The 12,743-nt window shown below is 41.8% G+C and overlaps 3 long non-coding RNA genes across 5 annotated transcripts in view; 2 read left to right on the top strand and 1 right to left on the bottom strand.

Moving 5' to 3' along the window:
• The window catches only part of LOC125080692 (uncharacterized), a 136,672-nt gene that overhangs the window by 12,222 nt on the left and 111,707 nt on the right, over positions 1–12,743 (top strand). The window lies entirely within an intron of this gene.
• The window catches only part of LOC125080694 (uncharacterized), a 30,091-nt gene that overhangs the window by 11,713 nt on the left and 5,635 nt on the right, over positions 1–12,743 (bottom strand). The gene's annotated exons all lie outside the window — the stretch shown is intronic.
• LOC125080691 (uncharacterized) lies at positions 10,654–11,741 on the top strand. The gene is made up of 2 exons (XR_007121453.1): positions 10,654–11,356; positions 11,525–11,741. It is a non-coding gene; the product is annotated as an uncharacterized LOC125080691 (long non-coding RNA).

The raw sequence follows: 12,743 nt of genomic DNA, 5'->3' as shown, positions 1-12,743 counted from the left end.
AATATTCAAGCCGATTAAAGATTAGTAAGCAAAGAAGATGGAGAAGGACTTTTGAGGCTGAGGAAAGAACATTTGGAAGAAGATAAGGAACCATATGTTAAATGTGATACTCTCTATATAACATCATAATTCAAGTATAAAGGACATGAACTATCATAAAAGGAAAGGAGCTTCTCAAATGGGCTAAGGCCAGATTGTGAAAAGTGTTGTTTGTGACTACCTTAGCATGCTGAAGAGACAGTGAACACATCTTACTAACTTAAGGGTTTTAATGAGGTAGAGTGAAAAATGTTCATGTGACTGTTTCACTTCCTGCTAATTGCTCGTGGTTTCACCATGCACTGCTTCCTGACTTTAGCTGAATAGTTCTGCTTGCCATATAAGACTCATTTACCTTTTGACTATCTGTGTGATACTTAAACACCATTCCAGTTATCACAGCTTTATTATTATTATTATTCATTTAGAGAGAGGGATGGGGAGGGGCAGAGGGAGCGGCAGTGAGGAAATTCCAAGCAGACTCCGTGACCAGCACCGTTGACCAGCACGGACGGACGGAGCTCACTGCAAAGCTGATCTCATGACCCGGAGATCATGACCTGAGCTGAAACCAAGAGTCAGATGCTTAACAGACTGAGCCACCCAGGCACCCCTCACAGCTTTTTCCAAACCAAGTAATAATAGGAAAAATTTAAAATTCTGAAATTAGATTTATTTTTGCTCTTACTAAAAAACTGTTGGGAAACAAAAAAAAAAACTGTTGGAATTTAAAGTGTCATATTCACTTTACACAACTAATGTCTTTGTTTAGCTGTCTTATTTATATTCCTATTTATGACTACTTTTTTTATTTGAAAGCATAAAAATACTTTGAAAGTAAAATCATTAAATACTTTGACATTGGTTGTAAAATAGTATTTAGCTTCTTCTTTCTTTTACTCTATTTTTAAAAGTTAAAAGTCTATTTTGAAGAGATATTTGCCACACATATAGATGCCAAAGGAGGGGAAAATGGTTTAAAATACTGTTAAACTAAAGCCAATGAAATGTAAACCAATGTTTATACTTATAGGAGGGATCAAGTCAATACTTAACCCACTCTCGAAAAGGAAAATCTGAAAGAGGACTGTTCGTGGTGTTAAAAGTAATCCTTTCCTTTATTTCAAGAAGCATGTATTAAGCACTTTGTGCCAAACTCCATTTTAGCCACTGGAAATATAAATATGAATAAAACACAGTTCCTGCTCTCAGTAGACTTGTTGTCCAGTGAAATGTTAAGTTGAACCGCCTGAATTTGCTTTGGTTCTTTTAGGTCAAAATGGTCAAATACCAGCACAGCCTACCACGTACGTGTAGGGGAACAGAGATTTGCCATGATAGAGACAGGAACAAGGTACTATATACCAAGGAAGTCCTTCATCCTACCCAGAACACTCAGTGAAAGCTTCCCAAAGGAAATGACATTTGAGCTGAGTTTTAGAAAATGATTGGGAGTTCACTGTGCGTTTACAGGAAGCAAAGAGAATGAGGGCATTCCAGAAATAGGAAACAGCATGTGCAGAGTCGTTGAACCGAGACTGAGCCTTGCACATGTGGGAATCTGCAAATAGTTCAGACAGGTTGGAATGCCAGATACGTTGGGGGTGACAGGAGACGAGGCAGGTGAAGTATCAGAGGGCAGAGGGTTGGGTGTGTTAAGCCAAAGAGCTTGATTTTATCCTTGAGATGGGTGAGTTATGTGTAAGCCAGAGAGGCTGCAAGACTTAATCTGTCAGGGTTCAGAAAGAAAATATTACCACTTATATATTAACCTTTGCCTTATCTTTTTAAATTTTCCAATTAAACAGGGGTTATTATGTATGTAATTCCTAATGCAGTAGTGGATGTAAATAATTTATGAATAAGTAAATACACACACGTCTTATGGTGCGTTATGGGTTGAATTTTGTCCCTCCACAATTCATGTTGAAGTCCTAACCCCTAGTCTCTCAGAATATGACTTTTTTTTTTTAAGGATTTTAAGATTTTAGTTATTTATTTGACAGAGAGGGAACACAAGCAGAGTGAGTGGGAGAGGGAGAGCAGGCTTCTTGCTGAGCAGGGAGCCCAATGCGGGGCTACATCCCAGGACTCTGGGATCATGACCTGACCCAAAGGCAGATGCTTAATGACTGAGCCACGCAGGCGTCCCTCAGAATATGACATTATTTAGAAATAGGGTCCTTGCAGATGTAAGTAGTTAAGATGAGATCACACCAGAGTAGTGTGGGCCCCTAATCCAATACAATTGGTGTCCTTAAAAATAGAGCATATGGCATATGAAGATGAAGGCAGAGATTGGATTAATGCTTCTACAAATCAAGGAAGTCCAAGATGGCCAATGTACCCTCAGAAGCTATGGGAGAAGCATAAAACAGATCTTTCTCTCACAGCCGTCAGAAGGAACCATTCATGCTGATACCATGGTCATGGATTCTAGCCTCCAAAATCGCGAGATGCTTTTCTGTTGTTTAAGCCATCCAGTTTGTGGTACTTTGTTATGGCGGCCTTTGGAAACTAACACATGGTGCATGGTCAGAAAGTTTGGAGACCCCAGTTACAGAATGAGAGCCATTGAAGAGTTGGTTTATGTTTAAGAGTCCACATTATAGGGACGCCTGGGTGGCTCAGTTGGTTAAGCCGCTGCCTTCGGCTCAGGTCATGATCCCGGCGTCCTGGGATCGAGTCCCACATCGGGCCCCTTGTTCTGTGGGGGGCCTGCTTCTCCCTCTGCCTCTGCCTGCCACTCTGCCTGTGCTCGCTCACTCTCTCTCTCTCTCTGACAAATAAATAAAATCTTATAAAAAAAAAAAAGAGTCCACATTATATATGTCCTGTCTTTATGTAGTCTCTGTATTTAATAATTTATTTTAACTTAAAGAGATTTCTTAGCTTCTCAGTACTTTATTTCTTAAACGCAGTATAGTTGGAAAACCATCTGTTCACATTTGTGTTTGGTGTAGTTTTTGTTAGAGGAAGAAGGAATTGGGAAATATTTGACCTTTAGTTCAAAACAGGGTGGTGATATGCAACAGTTTTAGGGGGAAAAATTTATGTTTAAGAACCCCACTAGGGAGAAGCGGAGCCAAAATCAGAAACAGGGTCCTACCAACAGAATTCATAGCTGTGAAAAGGCTGATCATCGGTGCAGGGAGGACTGTAGCCAATGCATGTATTATTCTGGCTGTGTTAAACTTCAAGTGTGTTAATCTTCAAGCAGTCTTTTTGTACAAGTTACACATTAGTTATGTGCCTGAGGTTCCAAATAGTATAACTGAGACAGTGTTCAAGGCCAGAGGTAACACCTTAAACTCAGTGTATGTCTTTGGAACCCGTGTGTGGCTCCACAAAATCCAGAAGTCAGCAATACATTAATTAGTATATTACTTAATATTAACTAATATATTAATATAAAGCCAGGTCAGTAATATATTAACATATTAATAAGTTATTGTGTTTATATGGTAACACAAAATATATTTACATATTAATACAATTAACATATATAAATACTTTTGTATATTTTTGTTATTTTAGGTCTTTGTAGGGTATGGAATATTTGATCATTTCTGGCCTTATTTATGCAAGTCAACTAAAGCATTTTGAAGTACAGTACTTTTCTGAAAATTCAGATGTATTTGTAATAGCTCTGTCATCCTTTAGACAAATAGCTGTTGGACTTTTTAAAGTAATAGAACCCTTTCTTAAAATAAACTTTTTTTTTTAAGATTTTATTTATTTGACAGAGAGCACGAGTAGGCACAGAGAGAGAGAGAGAGAGAGTAGAGAGAGAGAAAGAGAGAGGAGGAAGCAGGCTCCCTGCCAAGCAGAGAGCCCAATGTGGGACTCAATCCCAGAACTCTGAGATCATGACTGGAGCTGAAGGCAGAGGCTTAACCCACTGAGCCACCCAGGCGCCCTTAAAATAAACTTTTATGTGGAACCCCAATATGCTATAACTGCATTAGCAGTTTACCCATCATAGAGGACTGGCCCTTTGTAAAAGCATACCCTAATGTTTTAAATCTTTTTTCTTACATCTAGTCTGGAAGTTCTATATTTTGTGGATATATTTTCAATATTCACTGTAATTTGCTAGCAGAATGAGAAGAAATTTATGTAGGAGAGAATAATAAATATGCTACTGACCTCTGATCATAGAGCTTGTGCTTGGCATAGCTTTCCAGTAGTGGAACTAGATTTATAAGGACCCATCCGGGGCACCTGGGTGGCTCAGTGGGTTAAAGCCTCTGCCTTTGGCTCAGGTCATGATCCCAGGGTCCTGGGATAGAGCCCTCCATCAGCCTCTCTGCTCAGTGGGGAGCCTGCTTTCCTTCCTCTCTCTCTGCCTGCCTCTCTGCCTACTTGTGATCTCTCTCTGTCGAATAAATTAAAAAAAAAAATTTATAAGGACCCATCCATCATCTCTAATTTGGTCCCCTTTGTAACCAACACACGCAGTCTGTGACCTACAGCTACTTGGTCTAGAATATAGTATCTACTGTCCCATAGAAACACATTTCTCATAAGGGACTTTCTTTTCCAGCTTCCACCACTGTTCTTTTAACAGTTTTTGATTTTGCTCTATTCATTTTACTACACTTTTGCCACCTTTGGACTCTAATAGACTCAAAAACCTGTTTGTCCAGTTCAGCACATGGGTGTTTTTTTTTCCCTCACTTATGACTAATAATCATATTGCTGTAGGCTGATAAATATTTGGAACTATATATACTTTTTATATGTTTAGATTGTTATAAAAGCTAGCACCATATGGAGAAGTTGAGGATAGCAATGGAGTCTTTCAGAATTAGAGTTTTAGCTTTCATGGTATTTATCAAATGGCTCATTTTTTTTAAGAACAAGATAGGTCAGGTAGCCAGTCTGACTGCCAGTAAATTACAATTCAGACTTTTCTACCTTTTTCTAAAATGTACATATAAAAGGATAGAAATAATAGGCTATATGGTCATCAGTGAATCTTTTCAATAAAATATACCCAGAGTCTTTATTCTTTTGTTGTTGTTGTTTTTGTTGTTATTGTTGTTGAAGTATAATCAACATACAGGGTTATATTAGTTTCAGGTGTACACTATACAGGTGTATATAGATTTAACAATTCTATCTATTACTACCCAGAGTCTAGTATCAAATGTTTTTTGAGGCCCTACCATATGCTCATTATGCTAAGTTTTAAGTAGACAGTGATAGACTAAATGAACATAATCTTGGCCTCATGGGATAGATATATTACAAACACAGACATAGCACACTATACACACACACACACATTTATTTATTTATTTACACACAGACATAGCATACTATATATATGTATACACACATTTATTTATCATATTACATATATGTTATATATATGTTATATGTTATATGTTATATATGTATATATATGTTATATATATAACATATATGTAATATGATAAAATACAATAATACAATGCTCTGATACAAGTTACGAGGAAAATGAACAGTTCTTCAGTGGAGGAAAAGAAGCTACTTTAAATAGAACAGTCAGAAAAGGAATGAGAAGTGAAAAGAAAGCATTCTAGGCAAAAAAAAAAAAAGCGCTTGTGCAAAGGCCCTGAAGTTCCCAGAGGAAAAGATTTTTTTCTTTTGTCTAGAACAGTGTTATGTTACATAATAATCACTATAGAAATATTTGTTTACAACTGAATGAATATCTCTATATTTAGGATTTAGTGAGTACAAGTTGAGGTTGAAGAAGTAGGAAAGGACCAGACCATGCCAAGCCCTGGGATCTAATTTACATTTTATAAAAATCATTCACAACTGTTTAAGGAATTGTTGGTAGAAGAAGGGAAACCCTTCTTCTCAGAAACTCAGGTTCGTGATGCTGTGAAGGTGGAGACAGGTGCACCAAAGAAATGAGTAAATAACTGAATGTTAGAGCCAAGGTCAATGGGTTTAACTTCCTGCCAACTTCACCTCTTCTGCAACTTAGCAAAGTGAATGTATCTGATATATATCTTAGAACTCCCTAGAACTCCCACAGCCCTTCAACCCCCAGACCAAGCCTGGAAAGAAATTAACATTTGGCTGAGAATTTAATCAAGCCCTGAAAAAAGTAATTTTGGAGTGTCTCCTGAGTCTTTGTATAACTAAGGGAGTTCCTTTCTTAAAGGAAATCACAAGGAAGATCAAGAATGCAGATGACTCTACATAACTGACTTGGTTTATGTCCAATGAGTATTTCTTTTGAAGAGATTTTACCACACATACGGAAGCAAAAGCAAGGGAATAATCTTTTTTTTTTTTTTTTAATATTGCTAAGCTCTTGCTAACCATGATACTAAACTAATGGTTATTCTTACAGAAGGCTTACCCCCTCACACCTCCTCTGGCAATGTTGCAAGTAAATAGTTCTTTTCATAGAGACTCTACCAGTCATTCTGTGCAGTGACCAGCAGAATTGAGCCTAGGGACTGGCGAAGAAGTGTCTGGAATACTAAGGAGCAACTGCATGGTGGATAACTAATAACATTAAGACAAAGTCTCATGGGGTTCCTGGTTCACTCAGTCGGTGGAGCATGCAACTCTTGATCTCAAGATCTTATGAATTTAAGCCCCATGTTGGGCGTGGAGACTACTTAAGTAATAAAGTAAAAATAAGGGGTGCCCCGGTGGTGCAGTCAGTTAAGTGGTGGCCTCTCAGTTTCAGCCCAGATCATGATCTCAGGGTCATGGGATCAAGCCCTGCATCGGGCTTCGTGCTCCGTACTCAGCAGGGAGTCACTTGAGATTCTCTCTCTCCCTCTCCCCCTACCCCTTCCCACCATGCACTTCTCTCTTTCTAAAATAAATAAATCTTTAAAAAGAAAAAAAAAAGGGACAAAGTCTGTCTTCTCCTATCATATACTAAAAATAACATTGACTGGGGCTATGAGGCTGACGGTTGTTTTATAACCCTGATTAGCCCGCTCAGTGAATCGGGATTTGCTACATCACAAGGTAATCTGTCCCACTTTTGTACTGCCCTCGTATTTAGACAGTTATATCTTTCACTGAGCCAAGTATGGCCCCCCAATTCCTACCCGTTGTATATAGTTTTACTTTCTGGAACCTCCATAAATAAAGCTAATCCCTTTTGTTGGAATTTTAAGATTTTATTTTGGAATGGCTACCTGGGCTACTTTTAATCTTTTGCAAGAGAAAATGAAGCAGGGCAGGAGTTAAACTTAGAAGATGCAGAGGACAAAGTGCCCCATGTGAAGGCAGGTTTTGTCTTAAGATTGGCCAGTCACTTCCGCCTTTTCAGTGAGGCCACTCAGTCTGCACCTGCATGATGCCGCAGTATTCTCCTGGATCTTAAAGCAACCTCAGTTCCAGGTGGGCAGGGCTCTGCTAGAAGAAGAAGAAGAAGAATAGCCAAAATAATTGAAAAGCAGATCACTGCCCCCTTTTCTTCCCCCTCTCCATTCTTAAGTCACTTACGGAACTGATAGAAAGTTATCTACTTTGAGTTCTAGGATACCCATCTTCTCACTGCCTTGACCTTGATAGGACCTGATGCTTCCCAATCCTGAGACACTCCTGGCCTCTGCAGAGCAGAGCGGCTGTCCTTTTGGCTGCTTCTCCTTCAGCATATTCTGTACTATACTGTCTCTTGCCCTCTTTCTTCAGGAGCTGTTCCTCTCTTCCAGAAATGTAAGTTCTGTGCCATACTCTTCATGTAGTTTTACACCTTTTTTAAAAAATACCTTTAGGAGGGGCGCCTGGGTGGCTCAGTGGGTTAAGCCTCTGCCTTCGGCTCAGGTCATGATCTCAGGATCCTGGGATCGAGCCCCATATCGGGCTCTCTGCTCAGCAGGGGGCCTGCTTCTCCCTTCTCTCTGCCTGCCTCTCTGTCTACTTGTGATCTCTCTCTCTGTCAGATAAATAAATAAAAATTTTAAAAAAAATACCTTTAGGGGCCCCTGGGTGGCACATTCAGTGAGGTGTCTGACTCTTGGTTTCAGCTCAGGTCATGATCTCAAGGTTGTGGGATGGAGACATGGGTTGGGCTCTGTGCCCAGTAGAGAATCTGCTTGTCCTTTCCCCTCTGCTCTGCCACACCCTGCTGTGTGTGCATGCTGTCTCTCTTAATAAATAAATAAAATCTTTTTTAAAAAATAAGAAATGTGGGACGCCTGGGTGGCTCAGTTGGTTAAGCGGCTGCCTTCGGCTCGGGTCATGATCCCAGCATCCTGGGATCGAGTCCCATATCGGGCTCCTTGCTCGGCAGGGAACCTGCTTCTCCCTCTGTCTCTGCCTGCCTCTCTGCCTACTTGTGATCTCTATCTCTCTGTCTGACAAATAAATAAATAAAGTCTTTAAAAAAAAAATAAGAAATGCTTTTATTATCATTGTACTGGGGCCTCCTCAAAGGAGAAGGGCTAAATATACAATATCAGTGAGCCAGCTCGTACCAGAAACAGTAACACAACATGTATAATCATTTGTACAAGCATATCACATTTGGAAAACAGAAAAGTAAACATCTATAATTGTACCATACTAACACAAACCCACTGATCCATTTTTTATACATTTATTCATTCCTGCAAGTCACCAGATTATTTACTGAGTTACCTATTTTAGTAGTAATCACCCGGCTTTCTAGGGAATTAAGATCTAACAAGGGAATTGTGACTCGGTAGAAATAACCATGAAAATACCACTATTTTGGTATATTTTTATTGGATCCTAATCTCAGTTTATGGCATTATTTATGGCATAGAGAGATAGCAAGAGAAGGAACACAAGTACAGGGGAGCTGGAGAGGGAGAAGCAGGCTCCCCACTGAGCAGGGAGCCCGATGTGGAGCTCCATATGGGTTTCAATCCCAGGACACCAGGATCAAGACCCGAGCCGAAGGCAGATACCTAATGACTGAGCCACCCAGGTGCCCCAGGATTCTGTTATCTTTAACCCGAGTCTGTAGTTCACGTAGCAGGCTCTGTTCCTTTTCTCCTTCACAGCGCCTATCCCTAGCTGCACTGTTTGTCTGCCTTACAACTGGGTCATCAGCTGTGGGCAGACAGGCACTTTTTACTGCCCAGTAGTCTTCAGTGAAGGTGCCAGTAGAGCTCACTCTTACCAAATTGGGGGCTGGGGCAGAATAGGCATCAGTCTGGGAAAAGGATCAGCCCTGGTCTATCTACTTCAGTTCCTTACAGATAAGCATGCAAACAGATGACAGAGGTCTCATGACTTAAGCTGTAAGACAGTGATCCTGTGGGCATTTCCTCATTTTCTCACTTGATTCTTCTTGCCTTATTCCTCCCTCCCTCCCTCCCTTCCTTCCACGGTCTTATTCTTTTACCTTTTCTCCTCCCAGATTTTCACAAAAGACTGTTTTGTTTTTGTTTTTGTTTTTTTTTCTTCCTGAAATGCCACCTCTCCCCATGGAAAAAGTAAAGGCCTAGTTCATTTGATCCCTTCCTGCGTCTTCCAGATTTCATAGACTCTGGGCCGCCTGGGTGGCTCAGGTGGTTAAGTGTCTGCCTTTGGCTCAGGTCATGATCCCAGGGTCCTGGGATCGAGCCCTGCATTGGGCTCCCTGCTCAGCAGAGAGCCTGCTTCTCCCTCTCCCTTTCCTGCTTCCCCTGCTTGTGCATGCTCTCTCTGTCAAATAAATAAAAGCTTAAAAACAAACAAATTTCATAGTGTGTCAGGTATCCATTTGAGGTCTAGAGCTTTAGCCCTCACCTGGTTTCTGCTCTCTGTGTAGTTACAATCATTTTTATTTTATTTTATTTTTTAAAAGATTTTATTTATTTGACAGAGAAAGAGACAGCGAGAGAGGGAACACAGCGGGGGAGTGGGAGAGGGAGAAGCAGGCCTCCTGCTGAGCAATGAGCCCAATATGGGGCTCAATCCCAGGACCCTGAGATCATGACCTAAGCCAAAGGCAGACGCTTAACAACTGAGCCACCCAGGCGCCCCACAATCATATTTTAATATAACTAAATCACACCCCAGTATTTTTTTTTTTATGATTCAGTGGTATTTAGCATATTCACAAAGTTGTATGACTGCTACCACAATCTAATTTCAGAACTTTTTCATCACCCCAGATAGAAACCATACACCCATCAGCAGTAACTCCTTATTTCCCCTAGTCTTCTGCCAGCCCCAGTTAACTACTCATCTACTCTCCGTCTCTGTAGATGTCATTCCTACTGTTTGCAGAGAGGCCAGGTACAGATGGGGAGAAAAGTGAGCCCTGGTTCGGAAGTGAGCTCCTACTTCTGTTCCGTGATTCTCCGCCATCCCCACAACTTGAAGTTAAACTTCTTGCCCCTTTGAAGATGTTCTTCCAAAGATTTCCACCTGATCTCCAAAAGATAATCATATATATGTAAATATAAATGTATTCCTAAATTTATTTTTTTTTTTAAGATTTTATTTATTTATCTGACAGACAGATCACAAGTAGGCAGAGAGGCAGGCAGAGAGAAAGGAAGGGAAGCAGGCTCCCCACTGAGCAGAGAGCCCGATGCGGGGCTCGATCCCAGGACCCCGGGATCATGACCCGAGCCGAAGGCAGCGGCTTTAACCCACTGAGCCACCCAGGCGCCCCTGTATTCCTAAATTTAATCTTATTTCATAACTTTAATCTTTTTTCCTATGAATGAGTCATCTAGTGCATACACATGCACACACACTCCCTGGCCCTGACTTACATTTCACAGCCTTCTTGTTTGACCAGGCAGTGAAGGACATCGTGCCTCCAACACTGTGCCCTAATTCTTTGAAGAACACCTAGGTTCTTCATAGCAGGCTGCCATACCTCATTCTGGCTGATTTTAGGTGAGATGATTTCAAAATTACTAGGTAACAGTAAAGAGTGGGAGCCAGTCGAATGAATCATGGGGAATGACTTGGGGAAAGCACCCCTCTCTGTCATGTGTACAACCAGAATTGACCTGGGAGAGACGAAGAGGAGTGGCAGGTTGGAGTAAGAAGGTTTCTTAGCCCTTGCCTTTTCCAGCTAGAGTATCTTAGCCCCTGCCTCCCCACCCCTTGGGAGTGGTCCTTTGTGATGTCTAAGCTCCCTGGGGCCACCATTGGCTGTGGTGAGTGCCCTGCTGACCAAACAAAGCTGAGAGGGCGTGAACCCTCATTGTCCCCGGAGAGGTATATATACAGAGGACGGGACTCCTGGAGTAGACACCAGAGAAGCTGCAACATGGCGAAAGTGGTAGAGAAATCATGGGAGTCACAAACCACAAACACCAAGCGATGGAGGAAGAGGAAGAACCAGTCTCGATCCAGATCAAGAGGCGCTAGCAAGGTCAGATGATTCTGCCCAAGCTTCTCTTCTCCCTCTTTTATCTTATCTCCCCCCTCCATCCCCTCCCCAGATAATCTCCCTCTCCTCCTTAGCCCCCCACTTTCCACCCAGCCTCCATTCCCCCCTCCCAACTCAGTGCCCTCTGGGCTCACCTTGTTGCCTTACCAGGTGCTAAAGATCTACAAGAAGGTAAAAAGATCATTTCACATGAATTCAAGAAAAAAATACTCTCCTAAAGTTATAACCACTTCCAGAAGAAAGAAGAGGGCGAGAAGGGCCAACAAGTTTCAGCCGTTGCCGTAGGCTGAGAGCCAAAAGCAGCCAGGCCAGACCCAGCAGACGCTATGGAGCAACACCACTCCAAGACCATGCAAACAGCCCCTACCGAGCGAGCTTCTGAGACCTCAGACAGTCTGCATCTAGGATCCTGGCTGCGGGGAAATGGCCAGCTGCAGAGAGACCTACTCGGATCCTAATGTGGAACACAGAACACAAATGGGAGGTGATCAAAATAAAATCAACAGGGTGGGAGAAGCCCCTCCAAAAAATAAAATTAGGCACTCTGCACAGCAATGAGTTGTGTTGCATTACTGCTTGAGATCGTTCCTCAGAATGAGAGTGTGAAATGACATAGAAGCTTAGCGTCTTTGCTGTAAACCAAGTCCCTGGTCCCATGACCTCTACCTGAGAACACGTGCATACACCTTCCCAGGGGTGGAAAAATGTCTTTCCACCACATTCTCTATCTCTGGCAGACGGGTTTAACAACTCCCTTACTTGGTAGTCAACATTCACTTTAAATGTGGGTGAAACTGGGAGAACACAGCAATGCCCGTGCTCGCTCTAAGAGGCTGAAAGGCAATGGGGAAGGGAAAGGGGGACAAAGAGAAAGAAAGCCACGATGTCCCCAGGAGGCTCTGACTGTCAGTCTTGATGCAGAACTGAACTGCTCTGGTCACTTGGGAATGATTCAGTTGGATGTTGAAGGTCCCTAGGCTTCATTGGCTGCCTCATCCTCTGTTAACTAGTGGTGAGTTATAACAAAGGACAGGAGCACCAGGCGCAGCCACCAGGAGAGGGTACTCATGTGGCCACATCACACAGGGGCATCACAGATCCCCAGCTCAGTTCTGAATCTGCCTACCTCCCCCCCACCCCCGCCATTAGTTGTTCATCCCCTCTGATGCCCAGAATGGAGCACTCACTTTGTGTGCCCTGTGGAGGCAGAAACGGTCGGGATTCAATATTTATAGGTTAAAACAATGACCCTCAAAAAATCGTGACTCCCTCCAAGAGAATATGGAAAAACTGTACACCTTTTTATACAATTTTAAGTTGACATCCCCAAATTTTTACCATGAGTTTAAATATTTACTGAGGATATAAC

This window comes from Lutra lutra, chromosome 11, assembly GCF_902655055.1.
Source record: "Lutra lutra chromosome 11, mLutLut1.2, whole genome shotgun sequence".
Lineage (NCBI taxonomy): Eukaryota > Metazoa > Chordata > Mammalia > Carnivora > Mustelidae > Lutra > Lutra lutra.
The sequence above is the reverse complement of the archived record's forward strand: the minus strand, read 5'-3'. Positions and strand labels throughout refer to the sequence as shown.